This window comes from Dromaius novaehollandiae, chromosome 13, assembly GCF_036370855.1.
Source record: "Dromaius novaehollandiae isolate bDroNov1 chromosome 13, bDroNov1.hap1, whole genome shotgun sequence".
NCBI lineage: Eukaryota > Metazoa > Chordata > Aves > Casuariiformes > Dromaiidae > Dromaius > Dromaius novaehollandiae.
In genome coordinates, this window is record NC_088110.1 from 19,946,185 (window position 1) to 19,962,982 (window position 16,798).

The window sequence follows — 16,798 nt, forward strand, 5'->3', positions numbered from 1 at the left end:
TGGATGAAAAAGATCTGTGTTGCCTTCGGAGGGAGATGGACTGTGGCCATATATATAAATCATCTGCTTTCTTTGTGTTCCTAAATGTAAAAATATTGGGGAAAAAAAGGTGTCTGTCTGTGTTCATATGTTCTTTGTTTAAGCACCTCTTTGTGCTGTTTGGAATCTCAAAAATAATATACATCAGGCATCAAGACTGCCTGCAAGTCAAATTATGCCATCGGGTCTCATTGTATTTGTTGAACACAGCACAAAACATTGAGGAATAGCACAAACAGGAGTTGGTGAATCAAAATGATAAAGGCAGAATCCTATTCCTAAGAATGACTTTTAAAATTAAAAAAAAAAAATCTAATATTAGAAAAGAGAAGTAGATGTCAGAATTCAGAAAAAAATGCCTTTATTTAACAAAAATAATGCTACTGTTTAAGTGTTAGTTTTAAATGGGAAGCAAAGCATGAAACCACAGGCCATTTGTGTGTGTGCAGTGTTGCAAAAGACACAAAAGAGACTGCCAAGCACAGCAAACCCAAGCTTTAGAAGTGATCATTCAGAAAGACTGTCCAAAAAAGTACAGAGAAATTTAAAAAGTATGCCGTGCTTTTTTTTTTTTTTCCCCTCTCTATTCTTTTTAGTCATGTAGAGAGTGGATATTGAACTCCTCTCTTGTGTATTTAAGGTCACTCTCTCAAACTCACACCCTTGTGTACAGGCACATACTGGTTGGAAGTGGAATCATTTACTGGAATATATTCAGAGCGCTTAGATCCTGACTGGGTGTTGCTGAAGTTTTCCTTGCTGATTTTAAACAGTTGTTCATCTGCACAAATTAAGTTCTGTAGTTACTTGTCTTTTGACATGGTAGACATCAAGCTTCAAAGGTTTGTTTTACTGCCAGATAAAATATTGGCATCCTTTCATTTCTAATAGTACCTAAAATGAGAGTGTTAAAGGTTCTGAGCTAGAAGGAGTAAGTTTTGATCACGTTGGAATACAACTGAAATAGGAGATCTCATTTACTCTTTGAGAATAAAATAAAAGAAGTTGAGTGGAGCAGGAAAGACAACTCAGTTTTCTCTTCCCCAGTATTGAAAAAATTATACTATAATTGAAAAGGGAGTCTGATTGTGCAGGCACATAAATCATTATTTCATATGATACAAACATACTATTTTAACTGAAGAAGATTAAAACATTTAGCAGGGGCTGTTTTCAGTTCTGCTCCTTGTCACCGTATGGTGATTTTACTCTCTTGTGTCAATATCAGTTTTTGAACTTACTCAGTGCGGCATTATAGAGTAAGAACATGAAGGACCTGCCATTATGTTTGCCAGAGCAGTGATTTCAATTTTTTAGTGTATTTGTGCTGCTCTGGAATTTAAGGCTTATAGTTCAAGAGTGGCCCTAGAAAGGTGTCCTGATTACCTTCTTTTGATAGAAGAGATACTGTTGCATGTTTTTGATGAATTCCTGCCAACGTCTGTGAAGGTGCAGTTTCTGATCAGTCCCACTGGATTTGCAGATGCACTCTTCCATTTGCTGGTGATGTGTGTCACTAGAACAAAAATCAACAATAGAGGGAATTTCTGATTTGATTGGTTTTTTTTTTCTTTTTTTTTTTTTGACCTTGATTTTACCATTTCTGATGGGCTGGTGCTGAACTCATCTCTAAATGTTGTTTCAGATAAATGTAGTTGAAGAGGAGATTTGTAAAAACTGTCAGGTTCAATTGATAAGTTTTTGTATTTTGAGAACTACCAAATCCTGATGAGAACAGCAGAGTGATTGTGTGTCCTCAGCTGTGATTACCGTTAGCTTTGGGTCTCCAGTGCATTACACAGCACTAATTAATATTAAAAAAAAAATCTCTTCTAAGAAAAAGTTGTAACATTTCATAGGGTATTTCAAGGAATTTTATGACTTACAGAACTCAGTAGCACAGAAATAAAATGTTTTCAGTGAGCCTGGATTTTCGGGAAAGGGTAGAACTCCTGTTTACATTGTGTATTACTTCTGCTACTCTGTTGTTTGTTAATTCTGTAAACCTCAGTTTAAATTTTGCTAAAAGCCACTTGGTCTCAAAACTCCTGCATTCTGTAAGATTTTTCTATTAGGATTGAAATATGAGCACATATCTATATGTGGGTAACATTAAAGGATGAGCACAAACCTGGCTAGCTTAGCAAGGTAGATCAGAAGTGCAGCTTTTGCCACATGAATGTCTGTGTTTCCTGGGCATTGATATAGCTGGACTTTGTTCCTGGGAGACAAGGGGGAGATGCAAGGGTATTATTGCATAGTACAGTATTCTGCACAGTGCGGACAGGTGGGTGCTTGATTTCTGGCTCTTAGCATCTGATTCATTGTGGTCTAGATTTTCCTAGATTTGTCTGGGTCGCTCATGGGAACTGGGGAAACGAGGACTCATGTTTTCTTACTAAATACTCACGTTTCACATATGGTTTAAATGATATCCCTGGGGCATTTAGGGGCCATGCAGGAGAAAAAGGAAGATGCAGGTGTGTGTACTTTGTGTTTTCCATAAGGCAGTTGCATGTGACTGCTGCATTTACTCCACTTTTATATCTACATAACCCAGAGACAAGTATCTGCTCAAGGCAAAAGTGCCAGCCTCTGACTAGTCACATTTGGCACCACCCGAGACATCTCCCATCCTCACCTCATGTTAAGATGTTAAGATGTGATGACGGTTGAGCTGCAGGCACATGCTAATTTCTGTGTCCCCAAATAATGACAGTGCCTGTTAATGAATGTCATTAATGGATAAAAATGGTTCATGAGAGGACTTGAAGATCTCGAGGAGTCCCAGCCTCAAGTATAATAGCTTAGAAAACTGCTTATCTTTTGTGCCTGACTTGGATAGCAGCTGGAGTCATCTCCGAATGGGAATGGTCTGATGGCTCGCATCAAAGAGTCTTGCAGAACTGTCATTTCAAAGGCCTTTTAATTAGGTGCTTTAGAGAGCAATTGGGTGGTGTAGATTATTAGGGAAAAAACAAATTCCTTAACCTTCACTCATTGCTTTTTGGGTTTTTTTGTTTGTTTTTTTGTTTTTTGAGCTTCAGAAAGTGTGAACTGAGTCACAATATTCAGAATGGGGTTGGAGGCTGTAAGAGCATTCAACCGACTGACATGGCTATTTATGCTTTTGTGTCTTGTGAGGCTGATGGACGGTTCTCCTACCGTACTATGTCAATAGCTCTGTATGTTTTTCATGGCAGTGGTGAGAGCCTGTAGTGCTTGCTTCTTAGGGAGGATAATACATTTTTGTCCTATTTTTTTTTTTCTCTCTGGGAAGACAGAAATGGATGCAGCGTTTAGTTAATGACCATAGTTTTTAAGGCCTGAGAAGAAACATTGTGACTGTCTAGTCTGGCTTCTTGAAAACCTCATCTAGGGAGTTCTGCATTGACCTGTAATTTACAGTTTGCTAGCTTTTCATTCAGTTCAAGAAAGCGTGAGGGAATAAATCACAAGTTTAGGGCTTGAATCTCTGTTCTTTTTGCTCGTATGATGAAGGTCATTGCAACCACTGGTTGCTTGTGTCAAAAGGCATTTGCAGGATCTGGACTCCTAAATGCCATAGGCATTAAAGTGCGCCAACAGTTTTCCTAATGACCCGCTCAAGCTGGTTATTGAAGGGCAGAATTATGTCTCACTTTGTTCACATGAGTAAATCCTAGTGTGTCCAATGAAAAAACAATGTGGTGCTTCACAGTGCAGCTTCATTCTTGAAAGTGCCAGGGTTTGTATTCATCCTGGAGATGATACTGTATACACAATGCTGTTTTATATGGTGTGCATGTATAGCTAGATATTTAGAGAGACATATAATACTTCTAGACTGACAACAAAGTGTTTAGTTTAATGCTAGATTACTTCCAGGATTACATGTGCAGGCTGTATTTCAAGGAGCGCTGTTCGAATTTGGTGACATCTACAGTACATCTGTTGCCACCATGGCATTATTGCTGCATCGCTGCCTCTCACAGAGGTCACGGCAGCAGACTGGAACATTGTGTTTCCAGCTCTGTGTAATAACCTCCTGAATGAATGATACACTGGAAAGTAGCTCGCTGGATGAAAATATTAATAAAAATAAAACAATAGAGGAGCTGATGACTGGTCGTATCTTCCTTGTAACTGGGCATGTAGAGACGGCGTACTCGGAGAGATGTGATAAAAAGAAAATGGGAGAGAAGGCAAGAATTTCAGAGGTGTGGTTTGTCTGGCACTGACTTTTGTGGCTCTCCTCGTGATACTTTGATATGCACAAGATAGGTTTATAGGCAGTTGCACCTTTGAAAATACAGCACTCTCTCCAGGCCTAATCCTTGCATCACAGGAGTTATTTACAGTGTGCCCTTTGATCTGTGCTTTGAGGAAGGTATCGGCAGAAAGTTATTAGAACTGGCTGTAGGGGTGTTGGGATAGGGGTCAAACTGAAACTTTGAATTGGTACTTTGGGATCTGAATCCAAATTTTTTATTTTGCAAAGGAGGGAATTTAAGGCTAAGGGTTGGACCTTCAAATCTAGATCAGAAAAGTATATTTCCAAGTTCTCTGCATTTTTTTGAGTTGGGTTTAGTAATATTCCAAATTGTTGGAATATTTGGAAATAATCTGTTCCAGTGTTTATACTGCAGATGTTGGACTTGGTTTCTGTTTTGTCCATTTCCAATAAGAGTTGGTAATTTTTTCAAGAAAACAAAAAAGTCTGATTTGGAATTCAAAGAGATTTTAAAAAGATTATATCTATTTCAGAAACAGTAAGCAGAAAGGCCTCTCTCAGCAGGGTGAAGGTTAGAGGAAAAAGAGGGTACTTTATTACGCAAGCTTTATTTCCTTTCCAATAATAATACTTCCCTAAAATGTCTTAATAACTTTTACTAGAAGCTTGCCAGTAACTTGGGTCTTTTTCAAAGGATAGCCTGGATGCTGTGCCTTATTTTCGGATGCTTTATATTTAACCTGTTTCCTTATCTCTGAGGAAACAATTGGTAAACACTCTCTATATTAAGCATTCTTCTGAAGATTTTACCCGGCAAGGTGTAGGTAAGAAAATGAAGCTAGCACATGCACAATGCTCAGCTCTTCCTACTAATTCTGCCCTGATTGTTCCTCTGATAAGGCAGATTTTCCTCCATAGTTGCAAACATAACAGGTCTAGGAGATTGTGGTAATGTTGTAGTAATACGTAGCCAAAGCAATTAGAGGAAGGAAGCTGGTATTAATGGTAAATTCATATCTACCTTTGCTCGGCCATGGTTAATTAGAACTGAATTCGTCAAACAAAACGTTAAGGAAGTGAAAACTGAGAAATCAATCCATGTGCAGTTCAGCGCAGGTGGCTGATTTTTGCTTTGAGGATGATGTGTTGTGCCATTGACCCTCTGCTGTTGGAAGAAGTGAAACAGATGTGTAACACACGAAGTTGTACTTGAGTGGAGAGGGCCTGACTTCTGCAATATACAGAACAAGATTTTTCCTCTGTCACCATTATGATTCTGTTTTGCACGGTGGCTTTGTTACACAGTGACGTGGTGGTATTTGTGGCTCTGAATCAGATAGAGGAGGACAGGAACGGTTATCCTTTTTCCCAATCCTGCCTTGGGTAAAGCTGATGCAAGCAGAAGCGGTCAAAAACTGTGATGTATGTTCAGGTGTAGAGTTCAGACATACCTCCAATTTGGAAGCATTTGGATGCTATTAAAGCCAGAGTGCCATAGAGAGGAAGCGAGCCGTGTTTTCATCAATATGTGGAGTGCACATCGTAACACTCAGTGGTAGTTGTAAGTCTGTTGTGGTTTGGATTCAGATCTACTGTTAAATGTTAATGTTCTCCAGTAGTGTTGGCTCTCTGATAGCTTTCTGCTGGAAAATCTGAGGCCAGTTGAACTTCAGGTAAACAATTCGGGCAAACGGTTCACTGAAGGCCATTCAGATTTCCTTGGTAGAAATTTCTTGGACTAATAGTAATAGCTGTTTGGTTGTTGAGGTCAAAGTGCTGAAATGGTACAGTTCTCTCACCCTTTCCTCCCTGGGTTGAAAATTGAGTCTACAAAGTTGTGGTTGCAATATTTAATGTTTTATAAAAATGAGCTATTTCCTTTAGAGGCGGTAAATAAATGAATAAAATAGTCTTGACAGAGGGCAGAGATGTTGCTTTAGAAATGTGTACAGGAAAGCTGACTTGACAATGTTTCTGAATTTGAAAAACCAAGGAGTAATTGCCAAAGGTGGGAGTGATACCTGCAGCCAATGTGCCAACTCAGCCTGAAGATCAGGGCTGTCCAAAAGGCTGGACCTTTTTTAAAACAAATTTTGATATGAAACGGGAAGAGGGGGAAAGAAACGGCAACCTGGACTAGTGTGCAAGGCTGCTTTGCTGGGAGGATGTATCTTCACTGATCACATAACAATACCAAGCGATGCTGTGTAAGCCACTCTGTGTTGCTAGGTAGTGTGCCACAGAATGTTTTCCATTTAAGCAGTAACACTGTGGTAACCTTCACAGTCTGAGGATAGAAGTAAGGCCAAGTAAATTGGGAGAGGAAATTCAGAAAACACTGATTTTTCCTGCAGCCTGGGAAACACGTGTATTCCTTCTCACTTGCAGACGTGCATCTCTAGCTGCTGCCTGGGCAAGCAGCTGTTTTCCCCCAAACTGCATCACCCTGAGGCACACCTGCATGGTCTGTCGTGTGGTGGGAGCCCTTGCTGATCTCTTGTAGCAGCAGTGGCAGAGCAGGTACTCTATTTCCTTGCCCATGTGTGAGTTCTGCATCACATATCACAAGATACAAAGCAAGTAAGTGGGTGTGTTTTGTTGAGGGCTGAAACAGCTAATTGGAACAGAAAATACCATTGGAGGAGTAAGGTGGTTTTGTTTTCCAAAAACAGCGTGAAAGAGGAGAAGAGTGCACGATGCGTCAGCTTCTGATAAACAAGGCTTCTCTTGACACGCGTCTCTTCGGAGTAGTGCTGATCCTGATCCCGGGGTAATATTGCAGCTCCCCGGAATTTTTGTCCAGCCTTTAAAGAACCGCCCAGCTGAGAGGGTTGGGCAGTTTCAGAAGACGTGATTGTAGAGTTGTTTATTCTTTTTTCAAGTGTGTCTGTTGAGATGATGGTAATGACACCTTTCATAATGCTTCACTTTAAGGAGCTCTTATTTAATTATCTTGAAAAATAACTCACTAGGCTAATAAATATTGTACTGAAACAAGAAGTTTGCCAGGTGGATATGTCAGTGTCCTACAACTTCATCCTCCATGGGCATAATGCTTTTATGATTTTAGCTAAATATTTAATTCTTTTTTTTCCTTTTAACCAAGGAGAAGGTGGCACTTTAAATACCCCTGTGTGTCCTTTTGCATAGTAAAGGGGTTTACAGATGTAATTTAGGCTCTAACTAGTGCTTCACTTCCTCTCCATTATGTGTCTACCAGTCAACTGACACTTTCTTCAAATATTTGCTCTGATATTTTGCTGCAGTTGCCCTCTCCTCCTCCATTCCCTCGCCATCTCTCTTCCATGGAGGTATGGCACATATTTCAGTTACCCTCTATTTAAATAGCAACACTCCCTTCCAGTACAAACAGTCAGTCAGTCATTAAACAATGAGGAAGACCAACGGTGAAGGAGGTTATGGGTGGGGCCAGGAGTGTGTGAACACATTTTTGCAGAAGACTTCCTGCTCAAGAGAGAAAAGGACGCTTTCCGCTAGAGAGTCAAGGTGTCATTCTGTAATGCTGGGAGAGATATAAAATCAAGAGGAAATCACTGCTGCAGACACAAGTGCTAGATGTAATTTCAAATTACATAGAGGTGACCAAATTATTATTAAAAGCAAGACATTGAAACAAAACACTGGAACTTTAACCATATCTTTCCACCTCCTCCTGTAACAAAAGGGAGGAAGGAGCAAGGGGAGGAGACTATCTTTGAGAAGGGGATTCCAAGTGGCTATGACTCATCCTCAGGAGGTCCCTGCCTTTCTTTCCTGACAATAGAGACAGAGTTTAGTGAGATTACCCTTAACAGAGTATCTATAGCTTTTATAAAGGCTTCGCTATGGTGTCCTTTCTCTTATCTAACATCTGGCCATCAGGCTAGCAGAGGGTTGTATTGATAATCTGCTGGGGACTCTAGGCCTGCTCATCCTTGGTCTGTGACAAAGAACAGTGGGGCATGCTCTGCTGGGAATTGGGAAGTTTAGTTGGGGCGACTGCAGTCCCTCTCCTCTCCTTGTTCGTCAGATTGAGATTAGATCCTGGGAACTGCAGGACTAAAGCATTAAAAAAGAAAGAAAAGAAAAAAATGTGTAAATAGGAACCATCTGACTATTGTTGTGTCTAACAGTGTTTTGGCTCTACAGGTAAAATGCACGGAGGTGATAAGTAGTGTTGGAAAATGCTTATTTAAGTGGAGAACGTGAACTTAATATATAGCACACTTATGCTATGTTTAGTTTTGCAGTGATATACTTTCTAGATGTTACAAATAAAATGTAGTAAGAAACAAGCTAGGATGTGCAATGAAGGCAGTGAGATCTGTCAGGATTGCTGAGGTCTGTGAGTCAGTTCCTAAATTTGTAATGGGATGTGGCAGATAGGATGACTTGGCTCCTTCACCATTTTAGTGTTTTTTATTTGGATCACTTTCAGGTTAAAATTCATACCCACAGGTCATAGACATGAATGTGCTGCTTCCTTTGCAGCTGCCTTCAGCCTTTTTCAGTTTGTGAAGCCCTAAAATTTTCCAGGAGAGGTACAGATTCTTGCACAGTGAATGTGACCCTGTTGATGACAGACTTGGTTTCCTTCTTTGCCTTTTGTTGACCTAAGAGAGGTAATGAGCCGCAGGCCCTTGGAGGTCTGTGAAGCAAAAGTATGAACCACTGTGTCTGCGAGGACAATATGCAGTAGAAACATGTTATTGCCATTACCTAAACCGGTGATTTCTGAAAGGTGAGACCAGTTCTGAAAAACACAACAGAAATTTTCCTTTTGTAGTAAAGGTATGTCATCAGTATGGCTGTGTTTCAAAGTATTTAGCAGACTGATTCTTTTGCAGGTGCTAACGTTGTGCTTGAAATCAGCTGATGGTCTTTCATTTCTGGCTCTCAGGGTTGTCCCTGGTTAAAGTTGTCATTAAGGGGGGGCATTTTAGCTTAGCAGAGATGGAGCCTGGCTTGATCTGAGAATCCTCACAGCTAGCCCCTTCGCCCCTCTTTGCTTTGCCAGCATTTGATACGTTTCATGGTATGTGGAAAGGCTGGTTTAGTGGAAGAGATTTGAAAATAGAGAGCAGCCTTGACTCAAGAATGGTTTGTGGATGCAGTTTTGTTTTCTGTCACATCACGGTTGCTATGGTGACTTAGCCATGGTCTCTTTAGCAGTCACTAGATGCTGCGTGTTCTGGGCAAAACTGAGGGATTTTTCAATATTCCTCTAAGCTGAGTTGTTTTGCAGAAGTGTGTGTGTAAGAACATAGTCCTCTTCAATGTCCCTGCTACTGTTGTTACTTATTACTGTTTCTGTGAAAAGTTGTGTGCCGGCTGTATTGTGGCTGCTAGTGTCCCTTCATCAGGTAATTTCAAGGAAGGTGGACAAACAACGTACCCATCTGGTCAAGATTACTGAATATTTCTTCCCCAGAAGGGGTAAACAAGCATCACACAGTGCCAGGGCATGTGGAAAGGAATAAGGAACATGAACTGTTCTAAGGAATGGTCTTTCCTATGAATCGGTTATGTAATTCTGGAGGAGGAGGATGGGTGTGGAGCCAATTCACATGCTTAGGCTCAGGAAATCTGAGTTCTTTTCCAGTGTTTGTCAGACTTCTCGTGTCGCTTAAGGCATGATCAAGAGCATGATGCATTTACAACCTTAACTGAGTTTTTCTTCTTGGTTGGTAAGTGGGGGGAAAATGATTAAATGTTCATGAAATTAAATGCTCATGTAAATGAAATGTTAAAGTCTCCCAAGTTCGTTGGGAGACTAATATTTGGAGTTGTTAGTGCTTTGCTCTCCTTTGATGGTGGATGCTACGTAATTACAAAGTATTTTAGAATAAGGTCTTGGCAGTCTGCACGATATAGGCATACATTCCTAGGTGATGAGCAATCCCTTTCTGTCACTGTGCCCTTTCAGAGCCTTCTCTGAGCTGCAAAACGCTCTGCCCTTCCATTGAACACAGCGGGGGCTGAAGGCTGCAGCACACGCTCGGAGAAGAGCTGCTCCGGGTGCCAGGCATCCCACCTGGCCAGTGAGTCAGGCGAGTGCCGCTGGTAGAAAGTCTTGCTGCGCCCAGCAGGTTGCGTCAAACAGGGCTCCCTCCCCTTCCTACTCCTGCCCACTGGTCTGGGAGCAGCCTTCGCACCCGTGGGCGGTGATCTGGCGGGGTTCGACCGCCTCGGTGGCAAAGCGTGGTCAGCCTGCAGCTCTGCCGCGGGTCAGGCACAGGCCTGATCTATCCTCCGTGGCAGAGGATGGAAAACAGGAGATGGGAATTCTTATGTAGACGCTACCCCAGAGAGAGCTTTTTGGGCACCAGCTCCACAGCTGATAAGCATTCAGCACTGCCTGAAATCCCAGGGGTGTTCCTTTGTCATGCTGAACTTGCCACAAAGAGAAACAGTTGATTCCTTTGGGCTACTTAGACAGGGTTGTCCTGATGATGGGCAGGTTCACAAGGTCTTTAAGATGCAGGTCTTATTTTACTCCCCAAAGTTCAGATAGCTCTGTGGGTGAAATGAAGTGAGTACTCGGAAGTGATTCTTCAGGTGAGTCTAACAGTAGATGAGAAGAATCTATTCATAAAAATATTCTATTGCATTTCAGGTGACATCATTTACATATTTTTCTCACTTATTTGACTCCCCTGTCCCGGTACATGGACCGAAGAGTGACTGTTTTCCTTTCCTCCAAAGAATAAACAGAAATATTTTAAACTTATTTCAAATCTCCCCTCTGCTGGTGTCTACTGCACTGATTTCTCAGATTTTGTAGTTCTTATGTCTTAATGTTGAGACCAGCTTTTCTTGTCAGCTCTTTGAGCAGTTTTGTCTTCTGCACTTTCTGTAGCTCCGCGGAATTGTTACTTCCGCCCCGCTGTGGACTGGAAAAATTCTTTCTGTGCAGTCTGGGATAATCTGTTTCTTACTGGCAGATCTTACATTTTTATCGGTTTTGTAAGGTTAATGCTACAGCCTCTGCTCCCCATTGTCTTAAATATTTAGCGGGAAGAAAGAGATTCTTGCACGTTTTAGCTGCAAAGCTAATTTGGTTGAATTTCTGAGTTAGATTCCCAGCTGGTGTAAATCAGTGCGGTTCCATTGAGCTTTGGATGTTTGCTGCTCAGCTCAGCTGAGGATGTGGCCTGTCTCAACTAAATGGTGTCACGTGTTGAGATTGAGCTATTTTACAATGAACATATGACAATCTCTGTTATGTTTTTGTATACCGAAAAATAAATAGGATATTTTTCTACCATCTTTTTTCTCTATGTAGCTATAAAGAAAAACAGGGGTGTGTGTGTGTATGTGTACAGTTATACACACACATATACACATGGATGTTTATACACACAGTCACCCACCCACAAATAAATGTGGTAGGAAAAACCCTCCTCCTCTTTCCTGTTATTAATTTTGCACTAGGGTGCCCTTAGCTTCAGCAGTGGGTAGAGCCCAACTGAAGATTTCGACCACTGTGTTCAAATTTGTTTCTGTGTGTCAAAAAGCTCCACCAATTACTTGGGGAAAAACTTGAAAGCAGTTAGAAGAAAGCAACTCCAAGCAGAAATAGTTTAGATTTGCCCTGATGAGAAGTCCCTTCCACATGGTCCCTTGATTAGCCACTCTTTTCACCTGTTTTTTTCCCTACCCTGTGATGCGCAGAGCAACTGACTTCCCCTGTCTCTTCTTATGGTCCAGCCCATGAAACCTCTTACTTATTGATTGGACTAGGAAGGGAATGGAGATGATGGGCAGGAGGGGGATCCAGAGAGTATGGTGGACTAGATGCAGAAGTTGTTGCAAGGAAGCTTAGGATTTCTTCTGGGACAGAGATGCGTGTCTCCCTGCCGTTGTTCTTTGTCTGTTTTTTTACCACGTTAATCTCCATGAGATTAACATTGACTTTAAACTCTTAGAAGTCTTTATGACAAGTGTGCATGGCAGTAAATTCTTCCATATCAAGAGTGAGACAAATTGTACTGCGCCGCATATTATGGCATAGTACTACTAATTGCTTAACTTGATAAATGTCTTCTGATAGGGTATATAGTTAATGAACAAAGATGTTAATTGCTGTTATCTGAAATAGCTACAGTTGCAGGGGCGTTCTCTGGAGCCATGGATGTCTTCTAAAAGAGATTTGTTTCAAATCATCCATTGTTTTCAGCAGTTTCAGAGTCCATTACCTATCAGTGCACTGACTGAATACTCTCCTCCTCCACCGAAGTTTTAAGAGCAATCAACTCTTCCTACATGTTATTCAGCAAGAGAGAATCTTATTTGGGTATGCTGAACTTATCTGTAATACAGTATGCTCATCATGGTGGGCTACAGTGACATCCTTTATTCTTAAGAGCAGCCAAGAGAGAAATAAGCACCTGATGGTGGAAGAGCGAGGGTCTGGAATAGCCTTTTTTTCTCCCCCATCTGGAATATTTAATTGGAAAAATCATTCTTTATTGTTATTGTGCTGGTGGGAGTTATGTCAGTCTGTCTAAATATGTTATAATGCAGATAACCCTCTATATTTGTAAAATTCATCTTTTCTAGATGCTTTCTTTGGAAAATATGCAGCTGAAGATTTAGTACATTATTATATGAGTAAGTGCATACAAGCCTCATATTAACAATGGACGTCATGTTTATTCTTTCCTTTTAGAATTTCCCATGGAAACAAGTGGGCAGATTTTTGCATTATTGAGTAGTCTGCTGCTGCTGACTTTTCCCAGAAATGCTAAGAGAAAACCAGTTTTACGCGTGAGCATAAATGTTCTTCTAGTTTTAGGAGCATTCTATTCCCCTAAAATTGGATTTAGAGTAGCTTTTGGTGTGTGGATATTCTGGAAAAAATAAAGTTGTTTCAAAGCTGTATGATTAACAGATCTTACTGGAACTGAAAAAAGTCAAAATTTTCACTGAGGTTAAAAAGTGTCTGGTTCTCTAATGGAAAAATGGCATGTTTTGTTAGGAGATTAAAGGCTAAGGTGAAGAGAAGAATGTTTCCTTGACTTAAGGCTTTTGTTTGTTGCAATAAATTTAATTTTCATTTAAAAAGCTCTTGCAGTTTTTGAGAACACATTCAACAGCAAAAAGTCAGAAGTTAAAACTGAAACTGTAAAGCTGTGAACTAGTATAGTTTCTTTGGTCAAAGTTTCCTAAGCTGTGATTAATTTTGTAGAGTGAATAAGAGAAGTGCATTATCTTGCTTCATTTGATAGATTTCAGACCTAGTCAAGTAATACAAATCTCCCTTCAAAAATGACAGCTGGAATAATAATAAAAATTATTGTTTTCTTAAATAAAGCCACTTACAACTCAGCGTGATGTATTACTGCTCAGAGATGCTGTGGTTTTTGATTATGAAGTATCTTATACTAACATTAGATTGAAGTGTTTTGGGCCTCACTGCTCATTCCCTTCCCCATGGTATGTTGCCCCCTAAGTTATCATAACACTTTCTGTGACCATGTTACGAACCAGAGCAAACTAAAAAATAAGCTGGCAAAAGCAAAAAAAAAAAAAAAAAAAAAAAAATCTTTACGGCTGGGTCAGTTCCCTGATCTGCCTGACACCACAGCCAAACAAATATTTGCTCTGGCAGAGGCAAAGTGGGTGGAGTGTGCCATAGGATGGAAGGGACCCTGCTATGTAAAACTCGTATTGATGCCAGACGCTTCATAGTAACCCACCCAGGATCGGTCTCACTATTTTTTTTGGTATTTTCAAATGTCCGAATCCACATCTCTGGGCATAGATGTTGAATTTCCCATGGAGCAGCCTATGGGTGGGAATGCAGCTTTGGGGGATTTATGCAAGCTGGACCTGATGGAAAAGGAGCACTTTCAACACTTGTACTGCTTATTTATCAACCACAGTGATTGACATTCACATACCTGTGTGTCAAAATAGCCCGTGTTTGAAGAGGGACCAGTGACTCAGGCTGTGGTTTTACCTCTGGCCATTTCCCGATAAAGGGCTGAACTGTGCTTGGTCTTGTGAAAACACAATAGGGGAACACCACTCTGTTTTGGCATCTGTGTGCAAGGATTAGGTAAAGGACAGCTTTATGGGGGCCGTCCTTAGCACGTCCTTAGTCTGTGTGGAGCGTCTTTGGAGCATCTCACTGTCTTGGCTGGTGCCGTGTAGGAAAGAGTGAAGGCTTTGCTGTTACTGAAGCGGATTCAATAACAGAGTTCCCATGAGGTCTAGGAAGTCTCATGTCTGAGCACAGCTCCGTTTCAGTATTTCTTTAAAACATTTTTGCACAACCCCAATGTGGGAATGTGGTCTTTGGTGTTTGACAGCATCTAAAAGCACCATTTCGGGGAGCTTTACACAGTAATAAATCACTTAGCTTTAGCCTCTTTTGGTTGCACAGTAGAGGTGAAACTGTCTATAATGTATGTTTCGAGCTTGAAATCACCTGCTCTGAAAATACTTCACTTTCTAGAACATGCTGTTTTTAATGAAAACAGAAGTAATACATATTGCATGGCTTTTAGGGATTAAAATAGATTTGGCCTATTCTCTTTTGTGTGAGACAGCCAACAGAACTTCAGTAAAGTTTTGTGCAAGGTGTGGCTGGATGGAGACTATGGAATTGGGACCATGAGAGTGCTACATAAACTACCTTATTGAAATAATGCTTTAATTTGGAGAAATTAACCATCTGCATAGTTTTATGTTACAATTTAGGTAGTCATCTCCTCCTCTAACAGGAAGATAGCAGAACTCTGTGTTATCCCCTTCTCTCTAAGGAAACAGGCTGTTCCGTGAGAACCGGTTTATGTGGTATTTAGTGCCTTTGTATAGGGCTGCAGAGCTGCGACTGGACTGCATCAGTTATCTTTAAGGCTGTTTAAATGAGCAGCTTAAGGTATAGAAGAGGCTTCCTTTGGGAACAGGATTCGGTGAGAATTCTTCACCTCCTCTTTGAAGTTAATGGAGGGTATTAAGGGTAGTCAGCATCTTGTTAAGAGAGAAATTTAAATTGCTTTGATTCATTTCATTTTATATTTGCATCTGCTGGTCCTGGATTTCTCCCTTCTGCAGTCTCTCGGAGCATGTTTTCGATAAGTTTGCCTCCTGAGCATACTAGATTTTATACTGGCTGTTTTCATATTTTTCCCCGAGTGTTGTAATGCTGATTACCAAAGGATCTTGGGCCTTTGGCTTCCTGTGAGAACAAGATAATTACTCTCCAGTAGGCAAAGCATGACGTACAGCATCAGCATTAAGCCACTGGGATTCCAGTCACTAGTGTAGAACAATATTGTGGGTAAATGAATAAGCAGAAGTTTATCATACTTCCTGCATAACAAGGTTTTTGTTAAAGAGACAGTGAAAATTGTTTTCAGCATGGGCTAGTATAATATGAACGCCCCCGCAACGAGCATTACTTAAAAATGTATTAAAGTTCAATTCCTAGGCTTGTTTATTTTTCCTTGCTGAAGAGACAACTGACTCTTTTGCTGCAGCAAATTTGTAGTGTAGGACCATCAGTTGCGTTTTGGCAGCGGCTGTTGGTGGCCTTATGAACACAGAAAGGGTATTACTTAGGAGTATGACTTCCAGATGCACCACCTACTTCATTTATGGTAGAAAGTTGTGCCAATAAAAAGTAGAGACGTTCCAAAAGCAATTTGCTTATTCCACACGTGCCCCCGGCAATCCCGTGCTGTGCTTCTAGGAGTTGATCCCGTTAGCCCCCGAGGTAGCCGTGGTTTCTCCCTTGTCTTCACGTTGCAAGGCTGTCAGTTAAAAATGACTTTGGTATCGGGGACAGTGCAAGTAAGTTTGAGAAATTTAAGTTAGATGTAAACTGTAATAGAAAGTAATTCATAAATATAATGAGCGCTCTCCTCCTGCAAGAAATGGCCAGCACGGGGGCCTAGCCACGTAGCAGGATTAATCAGCATTTTTGTAGAAAAATAGTTACTCTGTTATAGCAATACTGATCGCTTTGCTTATGTTATAACAAAGCAAAGTAAATGAAGTCTTTGAGGACCTCTGTTAAGTACAGGAATTACTTAAACAGCATGAAGGTTTGTGTATAGCACGGTCTACAGATGCATGCTCAGTAGATACACAGCTGTATCGCTCTGTGTATTGGTTGGTGTCTAGAACATAATTTCATGTGTGCTTGCACATAGGCACGTGCATTTCAGAGATAATTGAACAAATAACCTTCTGTAATGCCTAAGAATTATGGAGATACTAGTAAGGAGTTTCATGTTTAACTTTGTTTTCTTGCTACTATCAATTTATGTTGGGCATGTAACTGCAATGTGCAGTTACTTATTTATGTTTTAATTGTGACTTTTACTGGAAACTGGGCATGAGCAGTCTCTGCAGGAAACTGGTGCTTTTGTACGAGCTGAGATGAGTAGGTTGGTTGCTCTGTTTTGATTATGAGTCTGAAAGCTGAAGGCTGAATTTTGGAGTCCCAAGAACCATTGTCAAATGTAGCAATCTATAGATTTTGATGATGTGCTTGATCAGCTTTGGAGGCAGAGAGAATAAGAATGCATGGAA

General features: G+C 40.7%; 1 protein-coding gene across 3 annotated transcripts in view; it reads left to right on the plus strand.

The window, feature by feature from the left end:
* Positions 1-16,798, plus strand: part of CMIP (c-Maf inducing protein) — a 140,798-nt gene that overhangs the window by 57,452 nt on the left and 66,548 nt on the right. The gene's annotated exons all lie outside the window — the stretch shown is intronic.